Source organism: Lemur catta, chromosome 12, assembly GCF_020740605.2.
Source record: "Lemur catta isolate mLemCat1 chromosome 12, mLemCat1.pri, whole genome shotgun sequence".
Taxonomy (NCBI): domain Eukaryota; kingdom Metazoa; phylum Chordata; class Mammalia; order Primates; family Lemuridae; genus Lemur; species Lemur catta.
The window spans coordinates 77,434,825-77,454,715 of NC_059139.1; the positions used below are offsets into that span (position 1 = coordinate 77,434,825).

A 19,891-nucleotide genomic window follows, 5' to 3' on the forward strand; every position below is an offset into this window, starting at 1 on the left:
TTCCAAATCCTACCAATTCTCTTCTCAAACTGTAGAGTCTACCATAACCACTAACTCTAGCATAAACCTAACTTGCTTTAAAAATAAAAAAAGAAAAGAAAGGCCCAGAAATGTCAGTACAAGAGCCCAGGATATCCACCACTTTACCAAGGAGTGACAGCACACACACAATGAGCCCAGTCCTTCCCCTGAGACAAGACTCTTGAGAATCTGAAGAACACACACACAGAATTCATCTACTCATGTCATGGATAAAACTGACAGGACAGAGTGTTTAGATTATTCCACTCTCTAACCTGCAAGGTAAAGAATTGTCAGGTATCACTATAATCTTTTCCCCATGATTAAAATGTCCATTGCAGAAAACTTAATAAATAACAGTAACTGTAACTCTTGGATTGTATCCAAACTTTTTATTTAACTGACTTAGAAAGGTTGATTAAAATTCTGTTTGGTGTTATAATTTAAAAACAAGTGAGATGACACCTCTAAGAATGCATATACATCCGCTTTTTGGAGTCATTTGGAAGGATTACAGAAATAAATGATTTGTACAATAAAAAGACTAGAGGTGAGAATTGGTCCCTGTGGGTGTGTTGGGATTGGATATAAGAGAGGAAGTGATAATTTGGGAAAGGGGAACAGGATGCATCTCTCTTTAGGATACAGAAAATAACACAGAAAACTAGGGAAGAGTGTAGGAAGGGTTTTTCTCCTACTTCTTGCCTCCCACAGGAAATCATTAATACTTTCTGAGAAAAGGGATAAGCTGTCCAGTTTTTACCCATTAATGAAAGAGCAATTTCTAGACTTAAGCATATTAGTGAACACTGTCCTTTATAATAGCTCAAGAAATTTCTGCTTACCAAAAAAAAAAAAAAAAAAAAACACTTGACAGTAATCCTCATTGTTTCTAGGGTAGACTCATCTTATTTTAAGAGCAACTTTAAAAATGTGACTTCTAAAGAACAGCAAGCAGATTAATATAGGAAATTCCTGCTAAAACCCTGCTAAAAACACTCCAATACAACATAATCCTCCTTATCCAGAACTAATTGAAGCAAAATGGGCGACATGCAGAAATGTATGCCTTTCAAGGAGCATTTTAAGTCTGATTGCATGACATGCAAGCCTTTTTGAGAAACTTTGGTAGAAACAGCTGAGTAGAGAGATTTGTTGCCCCCATTTCCCTTCTTGTGCCATCTTCTAAATGTGACTGCTGTGGAAGAAGTAGGTCTATCTAGCCCACGACAGACCCTGCATCCTTAATCCAGAGTGACACTCTAAGGGGCTAGGCCATCTCCCTTCCACCCTCTGCTCCCCCATACCAGACCTTACTCCCTGGGCTGCACCCAGAATCAACCTCAGAGCCCAGCAATGAGAGCAGACAGACATACGCTGGATGTGGCAAAAATCCCCAGGATCCACTGCCAGACTGACCTCCATCCCTAGAATGGAGCCACCCCCTTGCCTTCCCCTAAGTCATTGTCACTGAATAATGATGAAAAAACATTCAGAGCTCTACTATAATTGCATTTTCTGATTCAGAAAAGGAAACAATGGCACCAAAAGTCAGAAGCTATTTACAGAGCTTCTGATATCACCTGCTTTCTAATAATATGTGATTCTTTACACAGTTCTGTTTTTAATAATGACAAAGAAATAGGTTCTGATGCATTTGATCATTTTGGAATTACTGTATGATCTTTTATAATTATTTAGGGATCTCTTCCTACATTTGAAGACTTAAAAACAATAGAGAAATTACATTCACTCCCACATATTCAATATAATACCATACAAAAATTTTGGGAAGGGTGAGAGTTGGTTTGCATGTATGCATTGTAACCTGAATGGAAATATAGCTGTATGATTGAAAAGAATATCTAATTTTTGTTATCATTTGGTGCACAAGGCTCGGAAGGATGTGTTTTCCATTTCTGTTTTAGGGTCCTTACTCTCCACACATTTGCTAATTCAGCTTGCATTATTTTCTTCACATGGTGGAGGGAGTAAGTCCTCCCAGGTTAGCATTTTGACTGCCAGAAGACCAGCATCAGTATGTAACTGATTATCTATTACTATGTGTTTCTTGACTTATAATTAAGATCCGTATTTTGCATAGAATCTCAATACCCTAGAAATGCCATGTGGCATTAAATATTTCTGTGCTATTTTTTTCCCACTATTATGTCCTGAATTGCATCCCAGCCTCCAAAATTTATTACTATATATTGAAGTCCTAACCCCCAGTACCTCAGAATATGACCATATTTGGAGATAGGGTCTTTGCAGAGGTAATTAAGTTAAAATGAGGTCATTAGGGTAGGCCCTAATCCAATATGACTGGATTATAAGAAGAGGAAATTTGAAAACTGACAATTAGAGGGAAGATGAAGTGAAGACACAAGGATGAGACAGTCATCTACAAGCTAACGAGAGGTCTGGAACAGATCCTTCCCCATGGCCCTCAGAAAGTACCAACCCTACGGACACCTTGATCTCAGACTTCTCACCTCTAGAACTCTGAGAAAATAAATTTCTGTTGTTTATAATCTACTCGGTCTGTGGTACTTTGTTATGGCAGCCCTAGCAAACTAATACACCCACCAAAGGAAGAAGAGTGCGGGAAGTTTTAAGATGCCAAAAAGACAGATTGTAAAACAGTGGGAAATGGGAAGTTCATTAAGATGACACATGGGAGCCAACAGGTTACATAAGAGTACAACTGTTTTGCACTCCCCATAAAGGGAAGGATTAATTTTAGGTCCTGCTGGACCATGTAAAAGGTGTAAATTAAAGAAAATTATCTCTCTGACCCTAGATATAAAGAAAAAAAATAACATAAAAGAACACGGAAATATGTGCAAATATAAAGTAGCAAAAAGAAATCTGCCATATTGAAAGTAAATTAGGGTATTGTGTTAAAATAAATAGTTCTAACATCTGAATACATAAGACATTTAAAAGTCTTTGAAGTTCCACAGTGGCAAATGCTAGCATCCCCTTAAAATGCTGAAGAAAGTCTCACTGACTGACTTATTCTTTTAAAATGATAATAAAAACAGTAGATAATTATAACACTGTGTGACTTAGGCTGGCAAGAAATAAATTTCAATTAAATTTATTGAATCATTGATAAGGGATTCTTACTAACATAATTTTAAAAACATGCCAACCAATTTCCTTCTAATAAACACTGATATATAAATGGCAATCTGGAACAAGTCATTGATCCATTCTGGCCCTCTGTTTCCTCTTTTGTAAAGTGAAAAATATATGGGTTATAGCTACATAAATATCTGAGATACCCAGATTGAACATTTTTATCTTCCTTGATAGGGTGTCATCACAGGCGGCATAAGTAAAGGCTGTACAATACATAAGTGACTTGTTTTTGCTCTGATCATCCTCCTCCAACATTAGATGGAGAAATATACCATCTCATGTTTTAAAAAGAAAAAGCACTTTCTTTGTTATTCATGTGGTGGAGAAAGTAGAATTCTCTTAATCCTCCATTGTGATTTTGTCTTAACCATCAACCCTCCCCTTGGTTTTCTGTCCATGAAGCAGAATATTGGGTTGATTATTATCCTCCAAGCACACTCTTTGCCAAGGTTTACTATTATTTTTCATTAGTTGAAATTCTGGAAGGGAAGCAAATAGAGCCTACATAGGTGATGGATGAGGTTAAGGGCCCAAGGACTAACAGGATTGTATAAGAAGCTACTGCTGGGTGATATATGCACATGTTGGAGTAATGCTCGCTCAAAGTGAGGCAGCAGGATGGGGCAGTTGGCAGGACAACAGGCGGCCTCCATTACATCATTCAATTAATAGGTCTAACATATGGCAACTATTAGATCTCCAAAGCAAATGCAAGACTAACCAGCACTCCACAGAAAAGAAGCTTCCATTCTTAATTTCTCTGATAAAATGCCTCAGTCCAAGTTGCTGCCAATTTCAACACAACAATAACACATATTTCTAAATGTAATAATAATATAGACTTTGCTTTAAAAAGCTAATACTTTCACCTGAAAAATATATGAAATGTTAAAGATTCTTGTTTTTATGTCTTTCACAAATGTTTTAAGGAGCTCTCTAGGAATAATGTAATGGTTTTAAGCAGCAATGGAATTCTGTGATATATAAATCAGCTCATAATTGTTTTCAGAGTGAAGGACACAAATGTTCTATGTTAAAGCTGGCTTTTGCTTAAAGCAAGTGGAACACATCAATTCTGTCACTTGCCGATTAATCTCATTTTTGTGATACAAAAAGCCAGGCGAAAGTTTCAGTAATCTTTTGGGGGACCTAATTTTGTTCTTGTTCTACATAGATTTCAAATAACTACCCTAAGCAGGAAACAAAAAAGAGAGAGTAAAAGAGAGCAAAGCATACACACTATCACTCCATTAATAATCACTGGAAATTTTTTATTGTACTTAGGTAAAAACCCTTCATGTAGATGCCAACTCTTCTGGTGAGCTACCCATAAAGACTTTGGTCCGCTGTGAACACTTCAAAAGAGTAAAGGGCCTAGGACCAATAGACAAATACCAAACAACTTTGCATCAAAATTGGAAAAGAAACCTAGAAGTTGGTTCATTCCTCATTGCCTATCTCTGAATTCTATGCTTTATCCATGTCATTTCCAGGCTACACCCAAGTGTGATCCTCCTCTGTCCCTTGGATTTAATCCCATTCATTTTAGCTCTTTGCCTCTTTTCCTTTCTTTCTTTTTTTTTTTTTTTAGAGACAAGGTCTTACTCTGTCACCCAAGCTTCAGTGCAGTGATGTGACACAATCATACCTTACTGTAACCTCGAACTACTGGCTTCAGGCAATCCTCCTACCTCAGCCTCCCAAGTAGCTAGGATGATGGGCACGTGCCACCATGCTTGGCTAATTTTTTTATTTTTTGTAGAGACGGGTCTCACTATGTTGCCCAGGCTGGTCTCGAACTCCTAGCCTCAGGCGATCCTCTCACCTCAGCCTCCCAAAGTGCTGGAATTACAGGCATGAGCCACTGCACCCTGCCCCCCTCTGCTTCTTTGATCTGGCTTCTCTCTCCCATCCTTTCTCCCTTTTACTAATCATCTAAAGCTTTACAATGCACCCTATGGAATAGCATTCTTCTGCTCAAAAGTTTCCAACATTTTTAACTTTTTTAAGAATGTCATTTCTCTATCCAGTATCCATTCATCTTTTTCTAGATTACATTACACCAATTTTCTCCTGGGAAACTAACTTCTTTCTTATTCATTTCAAGTGCTTATAATGGAGTTAACTCCGCCCCTGTCTCCAGGGGCACAAGCAACTAATGCATGATCAAAGACTTATATTCCACCCCCCTCTGCTGACCAGAAGGGGCCATACAGACCACTCATTGTAGAGAATGTGTAGTGTTGGAGACTCACATGAACGTGTTTTGTGGGATGGCCCAGTGATCATCCCTGTTGATGGGAATATCTGAGAATCTGTCTGTAGCCCCACTTGTGAGGCACTCCATGAAGTCATTCCTCCAGAATGGCATTCAGCCACCAGGGCTCAAAGCCCCACGCAGAGACCTACCCATGACTCAGCTGGTACCTCTTCTCGTCCTCCGGCCTAGGGGATCTTTCTCTAATATTAGGGGAAGCCCTACTGTCTTCCTTCTGCTTCTTTAAATATTCTATCCATTCCCAAAATACTCTTAGTTATCTAGGGACTTAGGATTTTGGAACACAACTCTGGAAAGACTCATTCTACACAGTCACTTCCCTTCCCCAAGGTGATGAGCTCAGAGCTGCCCATCTGCTCCAAGGGGAGAGGAAAGATGTGCCAAAAGTAGTAAAAAAATAAATCCCAAATATATAATTCCATCAAATTCTCTCGCGGAATTAAACATTTACATCCATACAAAGAAAACTTATTTCACATCCAGGCATTATTACTCCTTACCCTCACCAAATGCCCCTTCCAAACATAAACACACCCCAGGCTGAGACCTGGGTCCAAAACCCCAGAGGATGAGAACTATGCACAAAGCAGCCCCAGACTGCAGGAGTGGTATTTTCTCCAGGTTCCCCAAAGATGAGATAAATAACAATAAACCCTCATGAGTTCTTCCCCTTGCCATGCTCCCTATCTGAGGTTACTCATGAAATTTTCCCACCTCCCCTCAATAATCCCTTTACCACCCATCCCTCAAACTCACCCATCACTTCCACTGACCTGAGAGAAGGCCTTGAGGGACCCACTTTACCTGAAAATGAACAGCTGTTGTTGAATTAAATAAGGCAGCAGGTGTTGTAAGCAAGCTCCACAACCTAATTCTCTACCAGAACTTCTTCATTCCCAGAATCTCTGTGAACAATATCTCTGAGCTGCAGAGATCTGCAGAAAGAGGAGAAATGAGGGTTTGCTGAGCCCAGACTTTTGAAAATGCAAAAGATTCCATTTTCTGGTCCTTTCGGTTTCCGGAGACACCATTCTCCTACCCTGACTAAGCAAGCCTTTCTCCAGGGTTAGTGGCTCGGGGTTTCCTTTAAGGAAAAGTTGCCATTAAACTGTTTCTTTGTTTTCTAAAAACAAAACAAAATAGGGGTGTGCTTGTGCTTCACTACAGTCTTAGAAATGTCTGCCTTCTGACGCAGAGCAGTGCTCTCTTGAGGATTTTAAAGGAGTCCATCTCCTTCCCCAAGAGACTATCTGACTGTGGGCCAGGCCACCACATCAATCCATAGTACATTAAGGGAACACCCATTTGGCAGGGCACCAGGATCCTTCTGCCTTGCAGGGTGCCTTAAAGACGGCCTAAGTCAGGGCATCCCAAGGAAATGCTGTGGTAAGTGCCCAGCTGTGTCATCTGGCAGGGCCTGAGCTGCCGCTGCTGGAATCACTCCTTCTTCAAAGTCCACTCTAAATTCAGTCTAGGAGAGAAGCCTTGAAAAGAATATTCCATGCCCCTGCCATTTTAACTACTTCTTGGTATGCACAGAACTTAAGTCCATCCATAGACTTTATTCAGCTTACATTTGTCCTCTCTTTCTTCTGCCCACTCCCCTCAGGCTGCCCAAAAACCTTAAGGCATTTTTGTGGAACTCTTTCCAACTTGATCTCATTACAGTCCATTGGTTTTCCTGAAATCACTGATATCTTTTGAGCACATACCTTGTGTCTGCACAAGACTGTGAATATTGTCCTCCCTATAACTTGGCCCTAATTCCTGAGTGGGTCAGCAATCTGTAATTCAGAAATGTGCTGCATAAGGAATCTCAGCAATTTCAGACAGGTCTCCCTGTATATCGAAACCAAGTCTCAGCCCACACAGCAGGTGTGTTATCAACATAATATTAGTTTTCTGTAATTCAGTCTAGCTTTTACTTCAAGCTCCATTTTACTGGAGAGGCAGAAAATCCAATCTGCTGCTTTGGCATTCTTCCTTTCCCGCTCTCCCTTTCCTGGGTTGTATCTAAGTCTCCAGGGGTTCCACAGTGTCATGCTGCTGGTCACCTACTAAAGCACCTGGTGTCTATCTGGTCCTTTCTGATCACCAAGACATCCCTCACTTCTGTCCACAGGCCCTGGTGTGTTCACCAACTCTCTCCACTGCTCTGAGTCCTATTTGAGGAACCCAAGAACCTCTGTCAAGACATCAGCGACTAGCCTGCTACAATGTGCCATGCGGCAGTTCCTGTTCTGCAGCTGGCTCCTGCCCCATGGCTTCTCCTGGAAAGTGGGGAACAGGGCTCTACTCTCCTGGGCCCCACAAACCTGAGACTGCACATTCTCTCAAACATTTGAAATTAAGTCTCAGAAATACCGGTCATTCTCTATGGCCTGAAAGATTGTGTAGGGTGGCCATTTTCTACCTGTACATGGAGAAGCAAAGAAAACTTGAGTGAAAAGAGAAAAGAATGAAGTACGTCTCCATATGGTAGCAGAGGAATAAAAAAAAGAGCCAGAAAATTGCTACCTTAGATCTTAATGGTTTTTCTGGTCATAGTCCCAGTCTCTTGTGAGGCCCGATGAATATTTGCTTTTGGAATCTGTGATATACTCTTCCATTTTTCCAATAAATTTTAATTTGAGTAGGTATCTATTAAAATGGATTTACATCTTACTTGCAGGTTTGGTTTTAAAGTCAGTAAGTGAAAAAAAAATCACATGTAGATAGTAAAGACTATCCTTAAAATACTTTACATTGCTTAAAAATTATAGCATGCATTTTTTTTACAGCTCTGCAAGATAATTTTATTGTTTCCCTAATTCACCATTTGCAAAAGTTTCAGCAATTAATTCAATTAATACTTTAATTTCTTCTTCAAGAATGTAGGTGAATGTCTCATCACTAACTTATCTGGCCACATTCCTCTCTGTTGTCAGTGATAAAAATGATTTAAAAATAAAAGCATTTATACATTAATTTCTATAGGTTTTGACCAACCTGCATTAACTATTGACTATTTCAATCCCCAGCATTATTCAAATTCTACCCCTCACCACCTCTCTCTCTCTTTCTCTCATTCTCTCCCTCACTGGCTTGCTTTCACTCTTCATTTGGGGAAATTTTGAAGTTTAGTAAGTTAATTATGCACATGACAAAATCCTATTATACTTGCAAAGAAGCAATCCCAAATTAAAATAATAGGCTCAAGTCAATGCAGATTAATTAAAAAATTTAGACCTGGAAATGAGATCGTCTACCTTTAGGGCAACTTCTACATTTTGCCAGTGAGGAAACTAAGGCCCAGAGAGCTGACATGTTCATAGTCACTTCAAAAGTACTATATTGATTAAGAACATAAACTCTGGAATCAGCTACCAGAGATAAATCCCAGCTCTATCACTTACTAGCTAGGTGCCCTTGGGCAAGTTCCCTAATCTATCTGACTTCAGTCTCCTTCTCTATAAAATGAGTATGGTATAATAATATCTACCTCACAGAGTTGCTGGGATTAAACATGAGCATATAAGTGAAGGGCTTTGAGCAGTAGCTAGCACATAGTGAATGTTCAGTATAAGTTAGCTATTGGTTTTTATTTGTGCCAATTAGTAGTGGAGCTGGAACAAAAATCGAGTTTTCCAAACCTGGCTGGGACTCTCCCCTGTGCAAAGCTCCCTGCCAAGCCGATGATGAAACGAAAATAATGATAACAGAAGCTTATAATGCAGGGGAGCCAAGAACCATGTAAAGTCAGCCAACAGCACAGTGCCTGGCTAACAATAAGCAGTCCATATATGTTCACTGGATAGCGCAGACATGGCCACAAAGCAGAAACTCATGTGTAGGCATTTCAGTGACAATAATGGTGATCAAGAGGTCCTTGCTAAAATAATTGTTTACTTGGGAAAATATTCATAATATATTTCTAAGTAATCCACAAATTTGATATCAATGTTGTTAAATGTATATATATATAAATATGTATACCTATGTATGTTAAATATACATATACATATTATATGTATAAAAATAATGAGGAAATTTTATGCATCAAAATGTTAACACTAAGATATATAATTTGAGGTATCTTTTATTGGTTACCTTTGGGCTTTTCTTCCTTTTCAAATGTTCTGCAGAGAACACAAATTATTTTTTTTAATTAAAAGAAACAAATAAATTTCATGACCAGCTTGGGAAACAGCAAGATCCCATGTTTACAAAAAGTAAAAACAAAAAATTAGGTAGGCATGGTGGTGTATGCCTCAAGTCCCAGCTACTCAGGAGGCTGAGGCAGGAGGATCACTTGAGCCCAGGAGTTTGAGGTTGCTGTGAGCTAAGATCACGTCATTGCACTCTGCATTCTAGCCCTCTAGCCTGGGTGACAGAGCAAGGCCCTGTCTCAAAAAAAAAAAGAAGAAGAAAATAAATGATTTTATTTAAAGGTAGACGGACCTAATTTTGAGATGAGGAGAATACAAATGGAAGAACTGTTGATATCTATCCCTTTGTCAGTAGTTCTTCATAATTCCCCAGTTTCATAATGCAGTTTGGAATTCAATGTCAACAACTCAAAATTATGAAAGTAATTATATTTAGCATCAATTAACTTCTGCTCACATGACACCTTGTGGAAGTGATGCTCAGATGGTTGAGTCTAAATGACCTATAAGTGCAAGAGGTGCTATTTAATACAGAAAAATAAAGTTTTTAAAAAATCAAAGGTAGACCACATCCTGGGGTCAGAAAAGTCACAATTTGGCTTGGAAGCTACATGTCATATACTCCTAAATGAATGAATAAATACACAAATGACCAATAAGAAGAACAAGAGGTAGATACCATACAGTATGTGACATCATGTCAAAAGTTATTGCAAGCAAAACATTTAATTCATCAGTGGTTTGTTTTTGAAAGCTTCCCCCTTCTCCTTCTCCTCATTTTGTTAATAATTAATTGAAGTTATTGGATATAACTTTAGAATACTGGATGTGGTGGGCAGCCTCTAAAATAGCCCTCAGTGATTCCCACCTCCTCATATTCGTTCCCTTTTAGAATCCACTCCCCTAGAGTGTGGGCTGAACTAGTGACTCACTTGTAACAAATATAATATGGCAAAAGTGATAGAATGTCATTTCCAAGATTAAATTACAAAAAGACTATTATTTCCATCTTGGGCACCCTCTTTCACTCTCTCACTCTGAGGGAAGCCAGTTGCCATGTTATGAGCTGTTCTGTGGAGAAGTCTGCATGGCAGTGAATTGATGTCTTCACCCAATAGCCAGGGAGGACCCCAGGGCTACTAACAATCAGATGCATGAGCCTGGAAGCAGATCCTTCCCGGTTAAGGCTTGAGATGATTACAGCTCCTGCCAACAACTAGAGTGCAGCCTTATGAGGGACCAGAGGCACCCAGTTAATCCATATCCAGAATCTTCACCCATAGAAACTATGAGACAATAATTTTTTTTATTTTAGGTCACTAAGTTTTAGGATAATTTGTTATACAGCAATCGGTAACTAATAGGCTGGGGAACAAAAAGAAAGCTTAAGCCAATGCTATACAATGTAATTTTTAAAAAGTGGCATAAAAGCTAGAACAATTTGGGCAACAAAATAATGTTCGGTTAGATTATAATGTAGAACTGGATTATAAAATAAATATACACACATCAATATTGATATAAATAAATGGTTAAAGGAAAAAAGAAAGGAAAGAGAGAATGAGAGAAAGAGAGAGAAAAAGAGAAAGAAAGAAAGGAGAAGAAAAGACACATTTTTCTTACAGAAAAATTCCAAATAATATATGTGGATATTTTCCTACACACCCACCCCCCGAAGAAGAGGTGTAGCTTAATCTTCCATCTCCTAAAGTTTGTGCTGGGACTTAAAGACTTGCTTCCAAAGAATTGAGTATGTGAAGGGAAAATACAGCCTGTGTGTCCCTTACTCAAAATGCTTGGGACCAAAAGTGTTTCAGATTTCAGTTTTTTTCAGATTCTAGAATATTTGCATCTACATAATGAGATATCTTGGAGGTGGGACCTAAGTCTAAACACAAAATTCATTTATGTTTTATATATACCTTATATATATAGCCTGATGGTAATTTTATACAAAATTTTTAATGATACTGTGCATGAAACCAGGTTTGTATATACTGAACTATCAGAAAGTAAAGGCGTCACTGTCTCAGCCACTCATGAGAACAACCTGTGGTTGTCTGGCATCACCATCATTCCTGACTCTGAATTTATATGCTACTGGTAACCAATCATTTTCTTATTCTTATTCATGCACAAGTACTTAACCGTAAAAAAAGATAAACCATTAATACGGTGAAAAAATAATATGTTCAAGGTAATTAAGCAGCATGTATCTGTATCTGCTCTTAAACAACAGCAACAACAAACAACGGCAGGCTTTCCATCTCCACCTACAATACTGTGTTTTGATTAAAAGGTTACTGTATGCCGCATTTTTTTTAGATGAGAAGAAACATTAGAAGCAGTTAAGGGACCAGGAAGTGGGTCCTCCAGGGATGAGGAGGTATTCTGCTGGATGGCTTTTTAAAATGTTTCCACCAGAGTCATCTGCCTCATTAACAACTGTTTTAGTCTTAGAAGTCACTTTTTGGTTAATAAATTGACAAGATTTCTTGTTCTGTTATGAATGCATGCTGCTCTAGTCCTTCAAAAGGCCCATCACACATTTTCACCATGTCATCTACAGGCACCTGTTCTGCAGCGTTAACAACACGATCTTCATCATCACTATTATCACGATAATCTTGGTTCAGAACCATTTGATATCCACTTCTTCCAGCTTACTGACAGACTCTGAAGGCTTATTTCTTGCATATGTAAGGAGGTCAGACATCATTTTTTTCTCACTCGGCATACAGATTCCTTCAAAATCACCACCTTGTTCATCATCATCACTGAACATAGTTGCAGGCCAGAGGTTATGTCAGACATGCGTAACTACGTCTTTAGTCACTGTGTTCCAAGCATTAATAACAGCATATACAGATGAATCCTTCATGCTAAACTCCTTTTGACCACCTTCCATACACATGCTTCTGTTCACGGCTGCTAGCAGGCTGTTCGAGAAAGTGTTTTATATTTACTCTTCATTGATTTAAGGATACCTTGGTCAAATGGATGAATTAATGAAGTCACATTTGGAGAAAGTAGATGGTGTGAACATTATTTTTGATGCAAATATCAGCTGGAGGATGAGCGGAACAGTTGTCAATAAATAACAAAATCTTGTAGTTGTCATCAAGTCCAGCTTCCTTGCAGTGAACATGAACTGCAGGTACAAAATGTTTGCAAAACCAACCAGAAAAGATGCCTTGGTGATCCAGGCTTTTTGTTAGCATAATAATGGACTGGTAAGAAATTCATTCCTTAAAAACAGCAAGGACACAGGCTTTTGCCAATCACAGCAAGTTTATACTTATGCATGCCTGCTGCATTAGCATAGCCCAGCACAGTTATTTTCTCCTTGCATCCTCAATTCCTGTAGGGGCTATCTCCTCAGCTGTAGTCAGTGTCTTTCTGAGGTAATAATGCCAAAACAGTGATGTTTAATCAGCATTATAGACTTGTTCTGGCGTCAGATTTTTCTCAGCGATGACCTTGGCAAACTCATCAATGAATTTCTCTGCTGCTTCATGATCAGCTGATGCTTTATTCCCACAAATCTTTAAAAGTACAATGTCATGTCTTTTCTTAAATTTCTGAAACAAGCATATTGAATATTCACAGTTCCCTTTGATTTTTTAGTTCATCATGATAGATCTTTGCTTGTTTCATGATTACCATACCATTAAGTGGAATGTGTTCACTGTATGCTGATGGATCACTTCTTTCCATATATGATCAAGACCTTCATTTTTAGCTTTATGCACTATTTTTCTATTTTTCATTAACTTCTGTTCATCACTTTCAGCATAGATCCTCAATAGTTTATCCTTCTGAGCCAGGCATGGTTGTACTTTCCTGCAGTCCCTGCTACTTGAGAGGCTAAGGTGGGAGAATCACTTGAGCCCAGGAGTCTGAGACCAGCCTGGGCAACATAGTGAGATTTTATCTCTAAAAAAACCCAATTTAGCCTTATGTTTTCTCAGGTCATATGTAGTGATCATTCCAACACTATACTCTTCCATGAGACATTTCACACTTACACTGCTGTCTGGTTTCTCCGATAGCATAACTTTCTGTGCTACAGATAAACATAAATGCTGCTTCTTTTTCTTACCACTGTTGCCCATATGGGGTATATGCAGGCCTTTTTGACACTTTCAACAATAGCTTTAGACCACAGAGCAGAGAATAAGCAAAAAAAAAAAAAAAAAATGGTGATTAATGCACAGAAGTCTCAGCCCCATGTAGGCCATCATGGGGAACCTGCCATTGGTGTGCCCAGCCTGCACACATGACATTTTATTGTTCTTTATGGACATACTTGCATGGGAGAACCTAAGTATGCACAGAAAAGTTATATTGTAGCTGAAGGGGGCTGGGAGGCTCGTTTTTCCCTTGGAGAAGCTGAATTTGTTTTACACCTGTGTTTTTGACTGTGACCCATCACATGAGGTCAGATATAAAATTTTCCACTTGTGGTATCACATTGGCACTCAAAAATTTCTGATTTTGAAGCATATTGGATTTTGGATTTTTGGATTAGGGATACTCAACCTGTAGTAGTAAATTTATAGTAGAGAAATCTAGAAAATTCTACCTTATCTAAGTAATTAAGATTAATATCACCAGTGATAAGTTACATGGATACACATACACTTTAATATGATGTGGTAAGAAGGGCACTTCCCCAAAACTCATAACTCAGTCTAATCATGAGAAAAACAGCAATCAAATCCACAGTGAGGTATATCCTACAAAATGCCTGACCTGGTATTTTGCGCAAGACTGTCAAGGTCATGAAAAACAAAGAAAGACAAGGAAACTGTCACAGACCAAAGCAGACTATGTAGAGATGACAACTAAATGCAGTATCATATCCTAGATTGGATCCTAGGATAGAAAAGAAACATCAATATAAAAACTAGCCTTCCTTCTCCTCTTCTCCTTGTGTGTCTCTCTTCCGTATGTCTCTTATAAGTTTACTTGTTCTTGTATTTAAGGCCCACTTGAGTAATCCAGAATAATCTCATCTCAAGATCCTTAACCTAATTACATCTACAAACACCCTTTTTCCAAATAAGTTCACATTCATAGATTCTGGGAATTAAGATGTGGACATATCTTTTGTAGGCCACTGCCCAACCCACTACAAATGTTGACATTAGGAGGAGATAGCGAAGCATATACAGGAACATGCTATACTCTCTTTACAACTTTTCTGTACATCTAAGATATTTCCAAAATAAAAACTGTATTTTAAAAAAACATAACAAATATAAGCAAAGTTGGTCTATGACATAAAAAATTCATAAACTCAAACAGTAAAAAGAAGCCACTACAGTTGGATATCTCTTTGTAGATAGCAAAACTGATGGCAACTGTTATCTATAAACTTATAAAGAATAACACTTGGATTAATCACAACAATACCATAAAAAACACTCAGATTATATTCTGATTTTGTAAGTATGTCTAAGCGACCAAAGATGAAAAGCCATCCTGATCTTTCAAATATCTTCAACCAGAACTTGAAGATGATGAAGGTGAAATTGCTTTAAAGTTTGGTTACTCTTCTTCCTTTTTTAAATTACAGATTTAGAAGGAGGTCAGTCAATCACTGCACAAAAAATATATTATTTGAAGATTCAATAACTTTGATTTTATTTGAGTACTTGTCACATTACAGTAAAATTCCAAACTTCACAAAATTTCCTCTGATTTATTTAGTGCTTTGAACAAATTCAAGTTAAATGGTTCTAATGGCTGGCACTTCATTGCATTTATCCACAAAAGCATTTCTACAGCTCAAACCTGTGATTTAAAAGCTTAAACTGATTAAGTGGGGTTGCCCTATCTTTTTTTTTTTTTTTTTTTTGGTCACCTTTCTGAGATACATTTCTATCTAATGGGTAATGATCTGGTTTCTTTTAATTTCATTGGGTTGTTTTCTTTAATATTATAAAATCGTATCTATTGTCTCAAATGGTCCATATATTGAAAAGTGATTTCAGGCTTATATAGAATTCTTTCTCTTGTGGTTAGAATTCGGCACCTTTTTGAGATTAAGGGAAGGGGTCTGCGATTAGATGACAATCAGATACAGACTAAATATCAAAGGCCTGGAGTTCAGGAACATCAGGTACCACAGCCATGGGACTCAGGCTTGACTACAGGCCAAACTTCTCTGACCCAGGCTGAATGACCACACTCTCTTGCCACAGTAATCCAGCTCAAGGATGCAGATGGAGATTAACAAAAAAACAAGGGAAAATGATTCTCTAAATTCAAGGTTCTCTGTGCTTCTGAACACAGAACGCACAACCCTTCTTAAAATAACTCACTCAGGAAACATGTCAGGGAAAGTGTAAAAAGTCTGGTCCCCACCGATGAAAATACACTGCATTCTTCCAATATCCCATCTTTTCTTGTACACCAGATTCCAAAATTAGAACCTATCGTGGTGTTTAAAGTGGAATATTTACCAGAATGATGAATAGAATGTCAAGAGATGAGATACTATGATGCTTAAAAACTGACCATACCACCGTTTTCCCTAGTAACCAGCTTATAAATCATAAAACAATCTGCTTTCCTTACCACCTATAGATGTCCTCTTACTTGCCCTCCTTCACCTCTTCCTCACTGTCTCACCTGAACCATCTGAACACCCCTTTTTCTCATGCCTGTATCCCAAAGGTGAGTGTCCGGCTATCTCACCTCAAAACACATGATCTCAGAGATGTTCCCAAGTATTCAGTTCAGCTTGCCTGGTGCTGCTACCTTCTGACAGACCCCTACTTCAATTGCAGTAAGAAAGTTCCTGGCAGTTGTCTCCTTTTGTTATCCACCATCTGTTTCTTTCTATACCCTCCTGATCTTCCTTTCTTCCCAGCAATCTGTGCATTTTAGTCATTGAATTTCATGAGATAAAGCTGCCTACTCGATCACCTTCCCCCCAATACACTGAGGACTGTTCTATAAAAACAAATACAACATTCAGACTTTTAAGTGAGGCATGAAAGGAGGGTTTGAGGTAAATAATTTCGGTGGAGGCACAATGTGGGCATTTGAGTTTTTCAGTGCAATACCAGGCTTTGTGTGCTTTGTCTTTGTTCCCCGTATTTTACCCTTTTGGGCTGTCTGGAGAAGACTGGCTCTGGAATATGCATAGAGCCTTACACACTAGGCTATAAAATTCCTCAGCTTCAATTACAGCTACTTGCCACCACTCCTCTCCTTAGCATCCCACAGGATTGAGGTCCACTGTCCTGCAGCTCTCTTTCTTCTGTTTGCTGACAGCTTTCCTTTTAGTCTACAGATCCTTTTACTCACCATCTTCCGGCTTCCCATTTGCCAAAACTCAAGTTACTGTAAGTACCACTTAAGAAGTTACCGGGTACTAAAAGTTATTTTATCCATTCTTCTAAAATAACATCTGGTAATTCAAATCACAGCTTGTGATGCAAGATGAAAATATGAACCTCATTTTGTTGTAGATGTGACTATGGGTAAAAATGCTTATAAGTATAGGTCAAAAATAATCTGTTCATGGAAAGTTAATACCTTTATTGCAACAAAGAACTCTTTATAACTTAGAAGTCATTCAAAAGTAATATAAGAATAGATTTATTTTACAAACTAATTACCTCGTGACATCTGGACTGCACAGATCAATCAGCAAGACCAGAAAGAAATGTTGAAAGAGAGTGAGATTTTCAGTTAGAAGATTAAGGCTTAAATCCTGTCTTTGCTGCTTTCTAGCTATATGACCTTGAATAAATTCTTAACTTTTCAAGTGTATGCACATAATACCTTTTACAGAAGAGTAGTTGTGCTCCCATTTTTTCCATGCCTCTCCACATGCATTCTCTCTGACTCTTCTGCTCCTTCCAGTATGAGTAGAAACTATTTCCTCATTCCTTGAATCTGGGCCAGTAAAATGAGTAGTGACATGCCAGTGCCAGGTGTGAGCCTTAGAGGACTTACATGCCTCCAGTCATTCTCTTGCACCCCTGCAACGTCAGTGTGAACAAGCCAGGACTAGCCTGCTGGCCATACAATATCCAGTCGCTGCTGTGTGCTGAGCTGAAAAAACCACCAAACTCCAGACCCGTAAGTGAGGCCACCCTAGACTCGTCAGCCCCCAACATTTGCCAACTTACTGTGGACTCATGAGAAAGTCTATTTAAGATCATCTGAGCCTGGTCCAGACCATAAAAATTACCCAACCAAGACAAAAACTCATGAGTTAAATTCTTATTGTTTCAAGTTACTAAGTTTTGGGGCAGTTAGCTACCCAGCAATAGCTAACTGATACAGGTACTACACAGGTTGTTGTGAAGATTAGATTAAAAAAAAATACATAATGCACTTCTTGTAGTGTCTAACACATAGCAGATGTTTAATAGATTGTAGTTATTTTTATTATCATACCAAAATCACCTGTATTTTTATGTTTATAAAGTAATATTTCACGACAGGGCTTTTCTAATATTTCTGTTTGAAGACTGCATTAGGATGAAAATGACAGAAATATAAATCAACCTAAACAAACACAAAAGGAGTGGTTCATTAGAGCTGATGTCAGACAGAATTAGATCCAGACCTCAAGCAATATCACCACTTCTCTCCTCTCCTCTCTCTCCCTCTTTTTCTGTCTCTCTCGGTTGGCCTCATTCTGACTATTGCAAACAAGCCTTCTCCACAAGATGATAAAGCCGGCCATCCTCAGCTACCCTTCCAGTTCCAGGAACACAGAAGCAATAGATGTTTTCGCTATTGACTTTAATATAGAAAAGTCCCGGACCAGGACTTCATTTGGCCTAGCTTGGGTCATGTTGTCGTATCTGAACCAACACAACAGCCAGGTAGACAGGGCTCTCCGTCCACTAATGTGGACATGTGCTGACCCCATATAAAGAGGGAGAAAGCAGAGTCTGTGCTAAAGGAATAGGAAAGGAGGGGAAATGTGTTCAGTTGCCAAAGATCATACCAGCAGAAGCCTGGAATAATAAATTATGCTGTTGCCACCCTCCATTACGTGAACAATCACACCTCCCCCCAACACTGGCTGTAACTTGGGACTTGGAGTCTATCGTTTCAGTAGGGCAGAAAATAAACTGCCCTCAGAGACAAAATTCAGGCTCTTTGCTTACTCTTCTGTCTATAATTGCTCTTTACAATTCTTTTAATCACCATCATAGGAAGCAGCCCTGGGACCATAAGGGAAACCAAACTAATATATATGTATATTTAAGGAAAGGCATTTTATTATACTTGACATACAAATATTCTCATTGCATTCTAACAGGGTTTTTGGTGTTCTGGGTACTGAGATTTTAGAGGCTTCAGTTGCCATGGTTAAATTTATACTTCAGCTTTAAAGATGATCTCTCTTGTGAGCTGAATCATAGGATTGTAAGACAGAAGAAAACTTAGAGGTAATTTAAATCTAAATTGGGTGAAAACAGCAAAGACATCTCAGGTTATAGGTGTCAGGGCCATGGGTGGTGCAGTTGTGGCTACTGCTGTTTTAGTCTAAGATGTGACATAAATGCCATATGTATAAATATGTAATCCACGTATAATGTGAAACTTTGAAAATCCTTTATTCAATATTGTTACAAAGACTGAACAGCTTACAAAATTTAAAGCTAGTAAATATACAATCTAGTAAAATCCATAACAAACTATTGCTATTGATCAAAGGATCAATCCAGAAATTAAGAATTCCAGCGAAAAACTGAGCAGATTAAGATGTATGTTGCCCACTCATTCTGTCTACTTTCTGATGTTCTAATCAGTGTCTCATTTTCATTTGAACTGAAATACACACCTTGCTGTACCATTTAAAATAGCTCAACTAGTTAAAGAAATGATTTGGTTGTGCTAACCTTTTCCGGGGCATGTCAGAGACTCTGACAGGAATTTATAGATAACTACATTACCTTAGGCAGCAGTTGTGTTATGAAGGGACTTAAAATTCAGGGACAAACAATGTCTATTTTTTGTTCCAGGTAAGTAAGAAAATGCAGAAATATCTCATGAATTCCAAGAGGACTGAGGAATTCTTTAACCGTTATTTATATCTAATCGACCATTCCTTTTACCTCCTTAATTTAGTTTGCCTGTGATTTTTCATCTATAAAATGTAAAAGCCAGATGTAGGCCAAATCAGCAGGATTTATATAGGGAAGACTCTTAAAATATATGTGCTCAAAGTGTCATATCTTACTAAGCTTAGCTATATAAAGTTTAACAGGAGAAACACAGAAGACAACCTTAACATTACGCTTAGGCACACAACATA

The 19,891-nt window shown here is 38.4% G+C and overlaps 1 long non-coding RNA gene across 3 annotated transcripts in view; it reads right to left on the bottom strand.

The window, feature by feature from the left end:
- Positions 1-19,891, bottom strand: part of LOC123648394 — a 184,203-nt gene that overhangs the window by 149,337 nt on the left and 14,975 nt on the right. For all 3 annotated transcript variants that reach the window (XR_006738606.1, XR_006738608.1, XR_006738607.1), the window contains exon 4: positions 6,251-6,381. This is a non-coding gene — a long non-coding RNA (uncharacterized LOC123648394). The remainder of the gene's footprint in view (positions 1-6,250; positions 6,382-19,891) is intronic.